The sequence below is a fragment of the Rousettus aegyptiacus genome, unplaced genomic scaffold (genome assembly GCF_014176215.1).
Source record: "Rousettus aegyptiacus isolate mRouAeg1 unplaced genomic scaffold, mRouAeg1.p scaffold_m13_p_3, whole genome shotgun sequence".
NCBI classification, from domain to species: domain Eukaryota; kingdom Metazoa; phylum Chordata; class Mammalia; order Chiroptera; family Pteropodidae; genus Rousettus; species Rousettus aegyptiacus.
Window position 1 is genome coordinate 54,340,198 of NW_023416306.1, and position 18,195 is coordinate 54,358,392.

General features: G+C 29.3%; 1 pseudogene; it reads right to left on the reverse strand.

Moving 5' to 3' along the window:
- Nucleotides 1-8,825: 8,825 nt before the first annotated feature.
- LOC118600811 lies at nucleotides 8,826-8,944 on the reverse strand (annotated as a pseudogene).
- Between the last annotated feature and the right edge of the window lie 9,251 nt (nucleotides 8,945-18,195).

Sequence of the window (18,195 nt, forward strand, 5' to 3'; positions counted from 1 at the left end):
ACTACATAGGCGTGATTTATCATCATTCCTTGGAGATAAGATAAAACACTTTTAAGGAAGTACGCTTTTTATTTTAAGAGTATAACAAATATCTATTCATGACAAATGTTTTGTTTAAAAACATTTTATAGTAAGTTATCTTTTATTGACTTATGGACCCTTAAGTATTTACAGATTTTTATATTCAACTTCACATTTATCTGTGTTGTGTCCATAATCCAATATAGACAATACTGTTATTAGAATGAAAGAACCAAACATACTTCGTATACATCCCATTTTTTATTTCGTTCCATGGAATAAAACTTAATTTTAGAGATATATGATATATGATATATGTTATATTAAGGGTATGCTTATTTTTTCTTGTTGGTGTTTCCTTCAACCATCCATAAAATATTTTGTTAATTTAATTCTTCTTAGTTCATAGAGTTAGGCATTATCTTAAATGTTTTAAAACTTTATTTTGGATGTTAGAATATAGTTTATACAAAGAAGAGGAAGTTTTTTCTTCTCTTTTCAAGTTTGTTATTTTGTGTGAATAATATTTATTTAAAGATTTTATGCATCAGCAAATTCCAATTATTATATGAGAAGGCATTAATGATTAAGTTTACCCCTTTTATGTCAACTGTTACATTCATTAATTTTTAGACTAAATTGTTTTCGCAAAAGTTTCTCTGTTTTATTTAAAGGCACTTTTCCTGTTTTTTGTATGATCCAGCAAATTGTTTAAAAGTTAATTCTTAATAACTTTGTAATAAAATTCACCAAATATTTTGAGTTCTTTTATGAATATCAAAAGAATATGAGCAACAAAATACATCAAGTAGTATTGGACCGTAATCCAATGTATAAAATAAATAATGAGTCCATAAATTATTAAATTAATTTTTAAATGAAAGAGAATAACAATTCTTAATAATTTTAAATAACTCTTGTAGATGCTCTGTCCTCAAGGAGAGGGATCCTAACTCACCACTTCTTAAATGTGGGCTGTGCATAGTGGAAGAGAAAGGGAGGTGAGAAGAGGAATGGGAGGAGAAGGAGGAAAAGAGGTTGAATAAGCAGCAGCTGTTTTTGAGTCATATTTCACAATTTACACAAAATCAAGTTGAGATGAACCATAAGCCTAAACTTAAAATCAGTAAAGATAATATAGAAGAAAATATGAGTCTATTTTCATACTTTTGAGTTAGGCTAGACTTTTTAGAGAAGACATAGAATGCATGAACCGTAAAATAGAACATTAATAAGCTGGAATTTATAAAATTCAAAAATCCTCACTCATCAAAAACAATAAAAAAGATATCTAGTAGAAAATATTTGTAAACTATATATGTGACTGAGAAAAAATTATATTCACAATATAGTTTTAAAAATAGAAATCCAGGCCTTAGTAACAAACAAGTGAATAAACCAATAAAAACTGGCAAAAATACTTGGACATTTCTTAAAGAAAATATCAGAAAATCCAATAAATATATAAAAAAATTGTCAACATCATTAGTTAGCAAGTAAATAAAAATACAAAAGTAAGATACAACTACATAACCATTAAAATAGCTAAAATTAAAACAATTTACATGGACAATAGGACTAGTGGTTACCAGAGGGGAGGGTGGGAGGTAGATGAGTTAAAAGGGGTCAAATATATGGTGACATTAAAGAATTAAAAATAAATTAATTAAAAATAAAAAAAGTAAAAGTCTGATGTAAGGACAATTTACACTTACTGCAAAAAATACAGGCCCCTTCAAGTACATTTCTGCGGAATAAATACCAGGAAAACTCTTTAAAGACACTGTAATTTAATCCTCACTGGGGCCTGAAAGCGTCTTGACTCAATTTCAAAAGCACTTCACCGCCTTTAGATGCACTGTACACTGTAGGCTGTATTAAAGAACAAAAAGTCAATTGAGGAAATTTGAACATCAAAAAAAACAAAAACAACTTAAAACACTAAATATTCTACAGCATATGAAACAAATGAAACTCTAAAAATTTAAGTAAAAATTATATGCTCATTTCGAAATATTTTTACTGTTCATCTAGTTGTCTTTTTGAGACCATTTTCCTTTGACTGAAAAATACCAGATAGTACCCTATAGTATTTCTATTACATGTGAATTTAAAAATATTTTTTCTGAGAGTATCAGTATTTCATGGTCATTCTTTAAGGGTATTATTATCTCAAATTAGGACAAGTTCTGGTTTAGATGTCATTTTCTAGTAATATTTTGAAGATATAATTAGGTTCCATTACTATTATTTACAAGTTAGCTGTTCATATTTGATACTTAAACATAAATAATCTTATTCCTCTGGCTTCTTTTAAATTTCTTCTCTTTAACTTTGCTTTTCTGTAAAAATAATTGTTTTTTATTATTGATATCTTTTATTAGTTTAGAAAGTTCTCAGTTCATTCTTTTACAAATATGGTCTCACTTTGTTTTGTGATTGCAATTAAAATATATTAACTATTATTATTTACTTTATGCCTCATTCCTGTGATTTTTAAAAATATATTCTGTCCCTTCATGCTTTATTCTGAATATTTATTGTGATCTATCTTCAAGTACACTAATTTTCTCTTTAGCTCTTTCTAATTTCCTGCCAAAATCACCTATTTTTTTTTATTTCTACATTTCATATTTAAGTTATATAATTTCCAACTCTCTGTTGAAATTTTCAATTTTGTTGTTTCTATAGTTCCACATATTTTAAAGTTTGTGTCTATTAGCAAGAATAATTTTAACATTTGTGTTTATTTTTACTGTGTCCTATGTTGATTTTTTCTCATGCTATCTTTCTCTTCAAATTCATAATTATTTTTTATTTTGTCTCAGATATTGTGTTTATAAAATTAATTGTGGAAATATTTTGAGTCCAGAGATAATCTTTTTTTCTTCCAAAGAATACATTATTTTTCTGCCAGGTGACTGGCATTGCTAGTAATTTGGAACCATCTTGTTTAAATTTTAGTAAATGGATGATTTGCGGCTGAGCAATTCTTTAAATTTCCTCCATGATTCTTCTTCATGTCCCTTATGTATCCTTGGAATAATAATGATATAATAATAAGCGCTCTTCTCAGTGCTTTGGATATGTTAACTTATTTAATCCTAAGAACAATTCTATGAGGCACGAAAAAATTTATCCACATTTTACAAAGATGTAACTGAGACAAATGAAAAATAATTTGCTCAAGATTAGTAGTAATTAGTAGTTTAACCACTATTCAACTGCAAGTTTTATTTTCTTAAAACTACTATATAAATGAGCATTCCCATAAAAGATAGTTGCTCTCATCAGCAATTAATCACTTTGTAAGAATAAATTTAAGAAATTACTCTTTTCTGGAGCATTTACATTTTAATATAGGATCATCATGAGAGGGACACAGAAGTATTTATCTATAACTACCATCTTTTGAAAGTTTTACATACTAAGTTAAGCAGTGCTCCTCTGACCTCTGATGTTCCTTCTAACTCATAAAAGTCTTATTATAATTTTGAAATTTAAGACACTGGAAGGCAAAGAGTTTTCAGGCATATAGCAATCGTTCACTACATATGTATACACATATATGGCTAATGCTTATAGAATTTACTGACAGCATAGATTTTTGAATTTGATTATTAAAGCAAATCTATAGTAAATATTATTCTCATTCAAACAGGAGAAAAACCTAAGGATAAACATTATGTGATTTAAACAAATCTCATAGTAAAGATATATGGTATTAAAATTGTCTTTACCATTTTGACTCAAGAAACTATTTTAATCATGACACAGTTTTGTCTACATTATATAGACTTGGAGTTCTCTAAATATTCTAACTGCATGATGATAGTTAATGGTAACAGTATTTTGCTCAGTAATTGATCTGAAATAATACAGTCTTTTCATTTTGACAGATTTATTTTCCTTTTAGTACTATTGATACAGAATAGAATAAATTAGGACACTATGTTGGCAATTAGGCATTATAACTAGAATATAGTTTGTAATTGAGATGTCTCTTTCTAGACTGGGAAACAAGTATCTCAGCACCAAAATTTAATAAATATTTTTGTTTATTTGAAAAGAGAAACAAATGAAATTTCTTTTATAATCTGATACTATCTTGCTTCCTGATATTAGAAACTTTAAAAAAAAAACTAGAGCTGCTTCCAATAAAGTCATAAATATAGATCTATGTAAACTTATTATTTCATTTTTTCATGTAATATCTGAGAAAGAATATTAAAACATACACTTTTATTTTTCATGTATAGACTGTGACTTTTAATATAAAGTCTTGATATGGTTTTAAGTGTTCATAAAAAAATAATAATAACCAAAATTAGAATTTTGTATTATAATTTTTAATGGCTGTACAAAACAAGTTAATTTCCATTGAGTAGAGCCAATAAATCATACTTTTAATATTTCTATTTGTGGTCTATTAGGGATAGATTTATTTGTCTTTCCACTAAACTCCACTGAACCCTTCATAATTATCTATTCAATAATTGTTACCTATTTTCTTGAAAATAATTTCTCTTCATGTCAAATACTCAACAGTGCATGTTTTATGAGATGATGCCTATGATAAAAAAATAACTAAGAAATAGTATTCAATTTGCATATGTGAGAGAGAGATAAGAGAGAGAACTCACCAAATATGATTAAGTGAGCCTCAAAATAGATTCTATTAAAGATCTTTCATCTTAGTGCCCTACACTGTATACAGTTCAGTAGAAATTAGAGCTATTTAGCTTCTCAAAAACAGTGTATTACGGCATGGGGCAACATGAAGGATTAGCAATTTCTAGGAATTAGATTTAAACTAAATCATTGAGTTATTATTAAGAGTTGACCTTTGACTATTTCTTACAAAACATAATAAAACCATCTAAAAGAAAAGGCTAAATGGAACACCAATACACTTTCTAAGCTCAGTTAACAGGAAACATTTATTTACCAAAGAACAGCTTTAAGTGTCTGATGAAAAGATATTTTTTGCACTGTTGACAAAAAATCTAATGATGAAAAAATAAAACAGAGATGACTTGAATTTGAAAAGAATGTTTTCTAAGAAGCTATCATAATACTGACACTGTAAGATTGCTTTTAATTATTTTTCATCATGAACGTTGATAATTTGGTTTATTAACTTTTAAACAATTATGGTAATAAGAACAACTTTGAAAAAAACAATCGTAATAATTACTTTTTGTTTTATTTAGGAAAAATTAAGGAGTAAAGTAATGGCATCTCTGAAATGTTTTAGTTATATCGATATTAAACTACTAATACAATTCCCTTTAATAATGAAAGAAAAATGAACTACCTAAATTTTAAAGGTGAATCTGAATTACATACTCTTATTTTAAGTATGTTCATATTAAGTATTTTCTTTAATGTAGAATGCTTCCTAGCTATGTCTAATTCTCTATAATAAGTAAAAATTTAAGGTGGAAGATTTAAGTTAAATAACAATAACTTCATCCTAAACACATATAATTAATGTTCAGGTATATTAATCAAAAATTTTATATCATGATGGTTATTTTCACTATAAAAATGTTAATTTGATACAATAAAGCTTCATTTAAAATATAAAATTTAGATAATAGATCTTTGATGGAGCAAAGATAAGAAACAGTACTTGACTCATCAAAGATCATTTGTCTGAATTTGGAATTTGTCAATATGAAGTCTTGATTTAGACTTAAATGTTATTTTAAAATTAATAGCCAAAAATTAGAATTTTATATTGTAACTATTATAATAGCTGTGCAAAACATATTAATTTCCATTGAGTAGGCCCTATAAAACATATTTTTAATACTTATATTTATAGTCTAATAGGGATAGAATTATTGGAGTCTTTCCACTGAACCCTTTGCAATGAACCCTTAATTACAATGCATTGTATTATATTACATTTATGATTATATATATAATTATATAAGGAATAGAAAACAGTTATAATAAATATTAATCCAACTATCTCAATAGTCACTCTAAATGTGAACAGTTTAAATATACCAGGGATTGTTGAAATGGATACAAAAGCAAATATATGTTGTCTATAAAAAACTGACATTAAATATAATGACAGAGGTTGAAACTAAAGATATAGAGTAAGGTATGTCATGGTAAGAATAATGAAAAGAAAGCTTAAAGAGCTACATTAATTTGAAACAAAGGAGATTCTAATCAAAGAAGATTCTTGGAAATAAAGAGAGCCATTACATAATGATAAAAGAGTTAAATCTTCAAGAAGACATAACAATTCTAATTCTGTATGTATTTACAAAGCTTAAAAGAAGAAAAAACTAATAGAAGTGAAAATATATATACTCTTAAATCTATTAGTTACATATTTTCTATTTTTGCTAATAAAAAATAATATGTTTATATATATAAAATGCAGCTAATACATTTTACAAAGCAACCAATATTCTTCACTCATTTATTATATGTTTCCATCAAGAAGCAACATAGATTTGCCTTTTATTCCTTAATATGATACTTAACAGTGTCGTTAAAATAAACATAACAGTTACTAAAATGAAATAACATCAATCAATTCTCCAGTTCTTAAAAGTTTTGATTTGAGGATTACTTTACATTCCAAAAGTTATGGAGAATGCCAAATAACTTTTGTATGTGGTTGTATATATCCATATTTATCATCTTGACATCAAAACTGAAATTTAAAAAAATATATATTTATTAATATATTTGTAAATGACAACAGTAAACACTTCACAATTTATATTTGTAAAATATTTATAAAATATAATTGTAATTCCCCTGCCCACTTCCAAATTAGTGACTACAGTGGCATTATTTCACAATTTTGTAAATCTCTTTAAACTATGGATTAATGGAGGATATAGCTGGATTTACAATATGCTTCTGCATTTTTTGTTGCTTTGTTAATATATGTGAAGAAAATATAGCTTCACAATGATACATATTTGAAAAGGGAAAAGTAATTTGATATGCTTTTCAGATAAGTAGTACTTTATTTTTTTATTAAATTTATTGAGGTGGCATTGGTTAATAAAATTATACAGGTTTCAAGTATCCAATTCAATAATATGTCATATGTAGATTTCATTATGTGTTCATCACTCATAGTTAAATTTATTTTCATCACCATCTATTTGACCCTTTTTCTAAAAGGTTAGTTACAATGTGGAGTCAGAAATAGAATCAGTGAGCATTAAAATCTGAAACTGTATCACTAAATAATCAAATTCACTAGTTTCTCTTTCTTTTTGAGTAACACAGAATATTATAAGAGGTGTACTTAAAGGTTAATCATTATTAAAATTAATAATTTTTAAAATTGATCAAGAGCATTCTTTATGTTTTTTTATTTTTTGTCTTATTGCAAACACATAGAAGTGAAAAATATAATAACTTCAAATACAGTTGGCGACAATACCTTGATTGTGCTAAAATGCTAAGTTTATACATCATAGCTTTTGCATCCTCAGCACAAATATCAAGAGTTAAAAAGACAAAGTTTCAGTATTAGTGTAGTAGACAGAATAATGTTACCCAAAGATATATATATCTTAATCCTTAAAACCTGTGATTGTGTGACTTTACATCACAACATGGACTTTGCAACTATGATTAAGTTTATGGACCTTGAGCTAGGGAGATTATCCTAGGTTATTGGGCTGGCCCAATATAAAATCACTTTATCCCTTGAAAGCAGAGAACCTTATGTAACTGCAGAGAAAGAGAGAGACAGACAGAGAGAGAGAGAGAGAGAGAGAGAGAGAGAGAGAGAGAGAGATGAATGAATGAATGACAGAAAAAGAGGCAATATAGGTTTGCATTGTGAGACTCTCAAGGCACTGTTACTGACTTTAAAGATTGTTTGAGAGGACCATGAGCCAAGAATTGTTCATTGTCTCTGGAAGCTGAAAATGTCCTTTAGCTGACAGTCATCAATAAAAAGGGACTTCAGTTCTACAAGTGCCAGGAATTAAAGTTTGCCAACAGCCTGAATTAGTAAGGAAATAAATTTTCCCATGGAGCCTTCAAAATAGATCACAACCATGCTGATCCTTGTTATGTTAGTCTAATGAGATCTGTGTCAGACTTTTGATCTACAGAGCCGTTAGTTAATTTGTGTTGATTTAAACTGCAAAGTTTGTGGTAATTTGTTTTGGAAGTAATAAAAATTGATATAGTTATTATAAAAACTCTTTTGACCGTACGGTCCCCTGGGTAGTGTCCCAGGAACTGCCAATGGTTCAATACTTCCTACACTGGAATTAGTTGATATATCCGAATTATTTCTTATACCTCTGCTATGTTTTCTATTTTTTGTCTTTTTTGACAATGATACTTTTTATATGTAACAATAGAGCTTTGTATTTTTAAAACTAGTTACCGTTTTTTCTATTTTGTCACTTTAGATTAAAATATTAAAGTAAAAAACAATGCAAGTGGTTTAAACTGAAACATTTGCTTCCACCTGGATCCTATACAAATCTAAAGAAATTTAAACCCTCCTGCATTGTGTTACTTATATTCCAGATAATTATGAAACATGCCAGAATTTATTAAATAAATAAACATCTAAATATTTTCTCAACTATCAAGAGAAAACATAGGGTCAAGAATATACTTTTCAGTTCCAGAAAAGCATATTTGATTTAAGATGCTTAAGTCTTCAGAGAAAAAAAAAATTTTATCAACAAATTATAAACCACTTGACTTTAATTATAGTTAATTATATTTAATTATAGTTAATTATTTTCCAGTACCATATATATATATATATATATTTTTTTTCTTTTTTAAGCCAACAGCACCTGGTCTTCCTAGTTGGTCTTCCATTCAAGTACGAACCAGGTCAGACCCTGCTTAGCTTCTGAGATCAGATGAGATGGGGCACGTTCAGGGTGGCATAGCCGTAGACCAACAGTCTTGTTCATACATTTTGTGTAGGAAGATATAAACATCATAGAATATATTAGTAATGGACATTTTGACATAAAAACTTCTAACCTTTTAAAGGACAATAGGTCTGTTAAGCCAATGACATAGCTACAAACTGTTTTAGAACTTCATACTGGTTCTGTACAATTTTCTTCTAGATCTTTGCTAAGTTAGCTCTTTTCGATGGTTCAAGTGTCAGTATAAATATCACATCCTCAGGAAGCCCTTACCTAATCACCCCTAACCCCTATGCATTATTCATCTAAGAGCAATAATTACATTATTTATTTATTCTCAGTACCCCCACTTTGATAATTGAAGCCTCGCCTACTTTATTCAGCAATATATCCTAAGTGCTTAGAACTATTTTTGGCTCATAGGAAATACAACAAATATTTATTGGAAGAATGAATGAATATATAATGCTCAGCTTACTTAGAAAACCTGAGGCTAGCTTTCATATAACACTAGTCTAGCGAAGAGGTTTGCGATAGTGTTAGGGAAGCTTCGAATAGCAGCTAAGAAGAAATATGCTCCAGACAATTAGAAATAGTATTTATTCTAAGAGCAAGATTACATTAGATACTCTAAAAACTGTATATAAAAAGTTATATATTTACTTTTATGATATTACAAGTCAGACCCTACCACATGAAGGAAAGTGCCTACCACAGAAATTCACATAAAGCCCCTTGGACCAGCAGGGCTATACTGTGATCAGAGTGCACTTTGGTCAATCATGTTGGAGGAAATGCGAGGCACAAACATGGTCTCTTACACTCAAATGTGTTCATAGGGTAATAAATGGGGGGAATTTGAATTTTTTAAATTCCTACCATTTTCCTGGCATATCAGTGAAGAATTAGTTTTCACACCACCTTGTGAGACAATATTAAAGCACTATTTTACAGGTGAGGACACTGTAAATCATTCAGTACTTTCTTAAGAGTTACAGTTAGAAAAGTTTAAAATAGGGAATGAACCTTGGACTTTTTAGCTGCATAGTTCATCCTATTTCTAACAGTGTGTTAACAAAAATTTTCCTGAACTTTGAGCCATTTAAAGTTATATTTATTGACTTAAAATTGAAGAGAGGAAATTTCAGGTATTAGTCTGTATACTATCCTTTTAATTAGCATCAATATATCCTGTGCCAAATTAAAATATGAAAAGTAAAAAAAAAATAATAGTAAAATAGAAGTCTTAACACAGTTCAAGTCTACCTTAATTTATGGCTTAAAAGTATTTCATCTGACTAAAAGAGAAACATTGGTAACCTTGTGAATGACTGTTGGCAACAACAATGAAAGATGAGTCATAAGGTATCAGGATCAACCCGAGTTAGCATTAGACCCACAGGATATGAGAATTCAAAGACTGCTCTAGGACTGGAGTTGCCAACAGGTAAATGCTTAAAATTAGGAAGTAAGAGTGAGGAAATGAGGGTAAGTGAGATAGACATGCTTTTCTTCCTTCAAAGGTTTCAGCTAAATGGATTTACTTTTCTCTGGCACGGTTCACTTATGGTCATTAATGCTGTTTGCTGATCTGGATGAGAGTATGACTTGGGCTCTACTGTGAATGCAAACTATTAACGTGGCTCTATAGTTAATTTGTGTCTGGAATTTTCAAGTGGTGTGAAGAATACTCTCTTGCCATGATAAGTGAATTTTTTCAGTGACATTTCAGTAAAGCATTATAGTGGAAGTGATAACTAACTTAGTAGTTCTCAACCTTATTTTTTACTATAACCTTTTTTAAACATAATTGTATTTTTATCACTAAATTATTGATTCTGATTTGAAGTGGACCTCTGAGTTATTCAGATGATAATAGATTTCCTTTACTGGCGGTAGCAATGTTGGGGACTTGAGACCTGCACTTGTATCCTCCACCTGACACTCTCTGTGGCTCCTAAATCCCATTAACATAAAATGAAGATGTCTGGTGTAATTTAGCCCTTCATTTTAAATATGGGGAAGCTGAAACTTAGATGAAGGTCCTTGTGCAGGGTCATACAGATGGTTAGGATAGAGCTGGGACCCTGGTCTAATGCTTTCACTAGAAATAGGCTACTTATGTTCAACTCCAGATTTTCCTGTCATATCTTTCTCCTATAGACCAGGTTTCCATTCCTATGCCCACCTGTTATAACAGTAACTCTTAAGTTCTGAATAAACTCTGAGCTTTGAGGAAATGCAGAAGTGTTACTTTAGTCCTAGCATTCATAAATTTGTCATTTTTTATCACCAGTATACTAAGTTTAATGGTGATTTTGTCCAAACTTTTCATACAGCATCATTCCATAAACTGCTTTCTGTTGGTAAATATTTCAGGGGTGTGTGTGTGTGTGTGTGTGTGTGTGTGTGTGTGTGTGTGTTTGTTTCCACAGCTAGCATGAATTCTCCACGAGAGCAGAGCCACATATTAAAATCATAATGAAAAACAAAAGAAACAATTATATACTTGTCTTTGTTTACCTACTATGTTTGTGGGCAAGAGAAATTAACAAAGTAAGGAACTTTCAGTCTCAGCTAACCCACAGTAGTATGACATAGAAAAAATAGCTTTTGGGGGGTTTTCATTTGTTTTCTTTTTATTCTAAAAGTCTTTTCTTGGAGTAAATATACTTTTCAATATTTTTGTATGTTATCATCATATCTGTGATCTTTACCGCTCTTCTATCTTTGGTTGTGAAATCTAGAATTATAGATAATTGTAATTTTGCAAATAGATATTAAAATATATTCTAATATTTATCTGGCTTATTCTTTAATATATCTTGCTGACTTCCCTTATGAATAGTGGAATATATCTCACTAACCTAGAAGACAAACTTAAACCCTTTGTTCTGGAGGAAAACATAAAGCTTCGGATATTCATGTTTAAAGCAAACAATTTTGAAATTTCATTACGTTTTTTATTCCTTAACACATAATTTTAAAATTATGTATAGTACAGTATTCAGATATACTTGCAACAGGTTCTTACTGGTTGCATATACATGCAATATCAGTTCTTACCAGTCAATATAAATGTTTTCTACTTGTGTGCATAATCCTGAATCAGTATTGCTGAAGAAACAAAAAACTACTGTTACCTGCTGGATAGAGGTACAAATATGTGAATTCTTTGATTTCAGCGATTGACAGAACATAAGAAAAATCAGTTGTTCAGTAGACAAAAAGATATTGTTGATGTATACTTCCAAACAATAAGGAATTTCTTGGTTTGATAAATTGATCCACTTTTTTTTTTAATGCAATTTATCTTCCTCTCCCCTAACCTGCTTATTAAGAATGGTGCTACAAAATCACAGAGAAATAGAGTTTAAGAAGTTAAAGAATTGGGAAGATATCCTGAAACTTTTGCTTTGGGTGTAAAATTTAAGTAGCTTTCGATACTTAAGTCTTAAAAATTTATTTAAATACTGATGAGGAAGGAAGCATACAAGAAAGATATAAATTTGGACCATAGTTTTATAAGACTGATTTAATACGGGCATGAATAAGTTCTAAACTGTGGTGAATTTCATTATGTCCATAAGGATTGGGATACTATGTGGGAATTTTTTGCCCATTCCTCTTACATCTGATCATGGGAGAGACAAATTTGAAAAATGTATTTATGCACTGTGGATTGAGTCAGCTAAGGGAGACTATATGTATGTGTGTATACATACACAATATATATGTATTTGTGTGTGTACACATAAAATATGTAAAATAGTACCTGATATAGATAAAAACCAAGTTAATCAATAAAATAATTCGGAGAATGATAACTAGGCTAATAATGTGCCACAAAGACACAAATATTTTAAGCTACTTTGCAGAGAAAAGCTATACTGCATTTTAAATTGAACCAAATGTCATTGACAGTAATAGAAGAGAGAAATCATTACTGGCAGATCTAAATTACCTCTGAGGCCTTGGGTTTTTATAGTTCTAATTTATATGATTTTGCTGGTCTATAGAAATTCTCTTTATAATATACACATTCTCTATAGTTACAAATACTAATGGGTAAATTTTACCATCCTTGAAATTATTTAAAAACGTCCTAAAGAGATCTCATCTAATATAAAAGTAACAGCTAGAATTATGAAGGTGGAATATTGTCTAGTTTATCTTAGACATGACTACATATACATGTTGAACTAGTCATTAAGTGGATAATGTATTTAAAAAGCTAATATTTATTTCACAATTATAATTTATATTCTTGATACTTGCACTTATGCATAAGAATTTATTCTTAACATCCGAAAGTAGCTTCTTCTATTTTAAATTCAAATGTTTTAAAAAGTGATTTATAAATTACTCTAAATATACAATATCAAAAATTAGATTGCAAAATCAATGCTTAAATACTGTTATGGAATGAGTTGTGTCCCAAATTCATATGTTGAAGTCTGCACTCAAATCTCAAAATGTGACTGCATTTAGAGATAAAGGCTTTAAAGAAGTAATTAAGATAAAATGATATCATATAAATAGGCCCTAATTTAGTATGACTGGTATTTTTATTATTTGTTTGCTTTTTACTATACGACATTTTTTTTATTTTTTTCACATAATCAATTATTATTAATTAATTTTAAAGATATTTAATACATTTATTATATAATTATAAATTCTGATACCTATCATTCATTTATTTATATTTAAATTCTGATCTGATATCATTTTTTCTTTATGTGTCTAAAGAGATTCCTTTAACATTCCTTGTAGTTTAAATATGTTAGTGGTGAAATACCTCAGCTTCTATTTGTCTGAATAGGTTTTTCTTTCACTTTCATTCTGGAAAGTTTTTTTTGTTTTGTTTTATTTTTGTTTTGTTTTGCCAGGTAAAAGATAGCTATATTGAAGTTTGGAAATCCCCCGCAATCCCCACCCCCCATCCCAAGTGCTTAAATGTACTTTAATGTTATCCATAAATTTTCTCCTGTCTTGCATAAATTTTGAAAAGAAGGCTTTGTTGCTTTTACCTTTCTTCACACTTAACAGGTCTTTTTTTAAACATCTATCTGCTTTCAAGATTTTTCTTTTGATTTTGGTTTTAACGAGTTGGTTTTCATATGCCCTAAAAAAATTTATTTCCTTATATTTTTTTTCTGATTGAGGCTTGTTTTGATTCTTGGATGTGTGGGTTACGAGTTTTCACCAAATTTTGAAACTCTACTATTTTTGTTCTCAAATAACATTCCCCCTTCCCCAAGTCTCCCCTCCTTCTGGATCTAATTACACGTTAGAATACGATTATTGTCTCACAACTCACAATGGCTCTGATTTGTACAGTCTTTTTCTATAATCTCTTGCTTCATTTCTATTTCTATGTTTCATGTTTACTGATCACTTCTTTAGTATCTAATTGGCTATAATTTTTAACACATGTTCATTTCGTAATGTTTTATATCTCCTATTGAGGTATTAAGTGTTCTCATATATGTATTTTTTAACCTTCTTAAATCTGTGGCAGGCTGCTTGCCTAAACAAAATGGATTCAGAGGCAACAATACCATGGAGTAGCTTAGCTAAATTCTCAACACTGTGACGTTTACCAACATTATTTCTATTGTATTCTGGCCCACCTTTGTGCCAGACATTATCATTTGTTCATATTTTTGTTTATACCTTTTTCCCCATGTAATGTTTTGACAGTTAGGATATTTAGATTCAATGAAAAAGAAATAGTTCCTGTTTTTCTGTCAGGCCTTCCCTCACGGTCTTAGACATAAAAGCTATTTTTTCCTAAATTCACAACATCTTGTTAAAATCTCCATTATAGCACTCAGTATGTTGTATTATATTGCTATAATTTGTTTATACATCTGTGTTCTCCATCAGAGTATGAGTCTCCTGGAGACGAATGAGTTTTTTTGGTCATCATTGTATTTCCAGATCTAGTACAATTCTTTGACAATGCTGTGTTTAATTAACATCTACAAAATTTTCATATCTTGTTAATAGCTTAGGAATTTAATCTTAGATAAATATATATTGTCTTATTAATTATTAAAATAAGCATGTGGTTAAAAGATGAGTGTATTTGTGAGTATAACTTACAATAATTGATTAAGTTTGTCAAAATCTGAATGAATACAGAACTTGATTTATCTTAGAATTTCATCCTTTATGTATTTTTTCAATATTAAAATGCTTCACAAACAAGTTTATATTTACCATGGGCTTCATTCAGTTTTATTTTATATGCTTTTATTAAAAAGTTTAGATGTTCACCTTTGATGTAAAGTTTTATGATTTTACAAATCATAAAACTTTGGGATAATAAATATTACTTCCTAAAAAGGAAAAAAATATTGATATAATATAATAGTTTCCACATAAGATAATTTTAAAAATATTAATATATTCCTTCAGATAGAGCAAAAAATGTATCTTTCAGTCTACTTAAGAATCACTTTTCTAAATTTATCTATAGCCATATTCCAGTTGTTATGAAAAAGAAGGCAGATTAACTTTCTGCAATATGCTGACTTTGAATAATTTGATATTAAATTTGAACTGAATTTGGGAAGTCGCCAGATGAAATGGGATGACCATCTGTACCATATGGTCTTAGAAAGGTTGCTAATACCCAGGTACTAAGGAGGAAGTCCAGAAAGTTTTCTCTTACTAGACGAATTATATTCAGCCACTATTACAAAAGATTTAACTGTGAAGAGCATGAGTATCTTAAGAATAGGACCCAAACCAGGTCCTAAAACATCTTAGAAATATGTAACACCTAAGGCTACAGAAATGATCATCTCTTTATAGCAAATAAGAGAAGAGAAAAGGACAAATTGCCATAATAATAAAGTTCTAGGTTAAAGTAATCAAAATAAACCATATATATCATATTGTATACAGTGACTGCAGAGATAAATTAATATCAAAATTTCCAGGATAGTTGCTATTTAAAAAATGGAAGTAAATAAAAATGTTCGATTCAAGTTTGTCCCAAGTGTAATTTTGTGAAGACTAGCAATCTGTTTTATTTAAATGTAGCATAAATAGAAAAATATTATGTTCTGCTGAAAACAAAGGGCTTTGTAGTTTGTGCCCAAGAGAATCATTCTTTATCTAATTTTACTGTGTTGGCAATTAGAATGTAAAAATTCTAATAGTTTACGTTTTGTTTTTTGTTTTTTGTTTTTTGTTCTTGCCTTTGGTGATTTTAAGTTTGTTTCTTTGTTTCTTTTATTCTGATTGGGTCATTATGTGGATGTAATATCTAATTATTTTTTTAAATTTTTTAATGAATTTCTTCACAGAATAGATCGTATTAATTTCGACTTTCCTCAATAGAACAAAATATGCAAATGGCATCGATATAATACAGATAAAAGAAAATAGAAATTTGTTGAATGCAACCCAAAACTTTAAAAGGCACTATATCAGAAACTACTGTAGCACAAGCAAATACCACCAAATTGTAGCCTAAAAATAAAATATTTCTATATGTTGAACAATGTAAACTTACCCATGTAAGTTTCTCTTACTTCTATGCCCCTCCCCCATACCTACGTAAATATCTAGGGCTTTTCATTGATGAGGTTTTTTTTTCCATCATCAGAATTAAAAGATAGTTCAGACCTAAAACCAAAATAAATAATAAATCTGAAAGTGGTGTAATTGGTATTTGAAGCTTAATCTTGTACTTTATATTGACTATCAGTGGGGGAGTAAGATATAGCAAAGTATTCTTATGAAGAGAATATGAAAGTTTTCATTTTCATTTATTCATTGAAAAATGCTCTACTTTTGGATTGCCAACAACTTTTAATTACATTATACATATACAGGTCTAGATCCTCAGTCAGCTTCCTTGAAGTAGAACCAATTATGCATCCATGTAAAGAGTAAATGTAAAACAAATAATATACATTGTTTTCTATGAAGGGAAAGGTGTCACAGATTTTTTTATACACCCTTTCAAAGACAGTTTTTTCCAAAACTCTTTCCCTGCAGTTATTTGTGGGTAAGTTAATGGCAGAGTAAGATGCTTCCTGGAAGAATAGAGATTGACCACTTTCTTTGAAATTCAGTATTATTATAACATTGCAAATGGATGGAAATGATGATGACCGGGGCATTTAGACAGTAAGAAACAGTAAGTGGCTGTGAAATTCACAGAATAGTTACCTAGCCATCTAAACATATTTGAACCTTATATATGTGGATTAGTTTACATGAAGAAATAAGTTTAAATGAATTACTAACACTGTACTCTTTTATTCTATTTTTTTTATTGCCAGGGGTCAAAAGTATGACAACTGACTAACTACATTATACATGGAAGGCATTGTCATCAAACTAAGCTTATGGTGTTAATGAAATTAGCTGACATGCTCAATATGCATAGAAAATGATATTGCACACACCACACCACCCATACACACATGCACACTCTCACACACACTCACACAGTAATAAAATCTCAATTTTATTAATTCTGAAATAATTTCATAGAATCTAGTTTAATATTTAAGACTATGCACAAGTCAGAAATAAAATACCTTTTATAAACCATGAACTCAAAAAATTGTATGCACAGTTAACCTAAAATTAGAAAGCTGAAATGAAAAACAAGAATTGAAATTCAAGAAATATAGACTAGAAACCAGAATAGTGTCCTAATTACAGAGTGAAGGCAAGGAGTTTTTGTGAGAAGAGGAACAGAAAAATTTAACAAAAGGAAAAAAGAATTCCTATAGGTGTGAATAAGTTGAGCCACTCTCAGCTATACATGATTGGTTACTGATTCTATCTTCAGACAGAGAGACCTTAATCATTACTCCTTGTGGTCAGGTTGTCTTCTGGTTTTACTAACAAAGTGTTGGTTTGGCCCTGTCCCAAAGTCTGGCCCAGCTTAAGCAGTCCAAAGTTTCAAGAAGTGAGAAAGTAAGGCAGTCCCTCTGGAATGGCAGCTCCAACTCCATCTTGAAGCTACAACATTATTTTATTTTCCACAATATAATTCAAACTATATAACTATTGCTACCATTTTTATCATGATAAACTTGTACCTTTCTTTTTTTTTGTACCCTCTTTATATCTCTAAGTATCTGTGCCAGATATCTAAGAATGAAATCATCCATTAGTACATTCCTTTCTGAAAATGTCTGGAATCACTACAATATGTTTCTGTTTATCTTAAGTTTCATTATTTTTTCTTTCTCTATAAAAGGCTGCAGAAAGAAATAATCAGTTGATTCTGATTTTC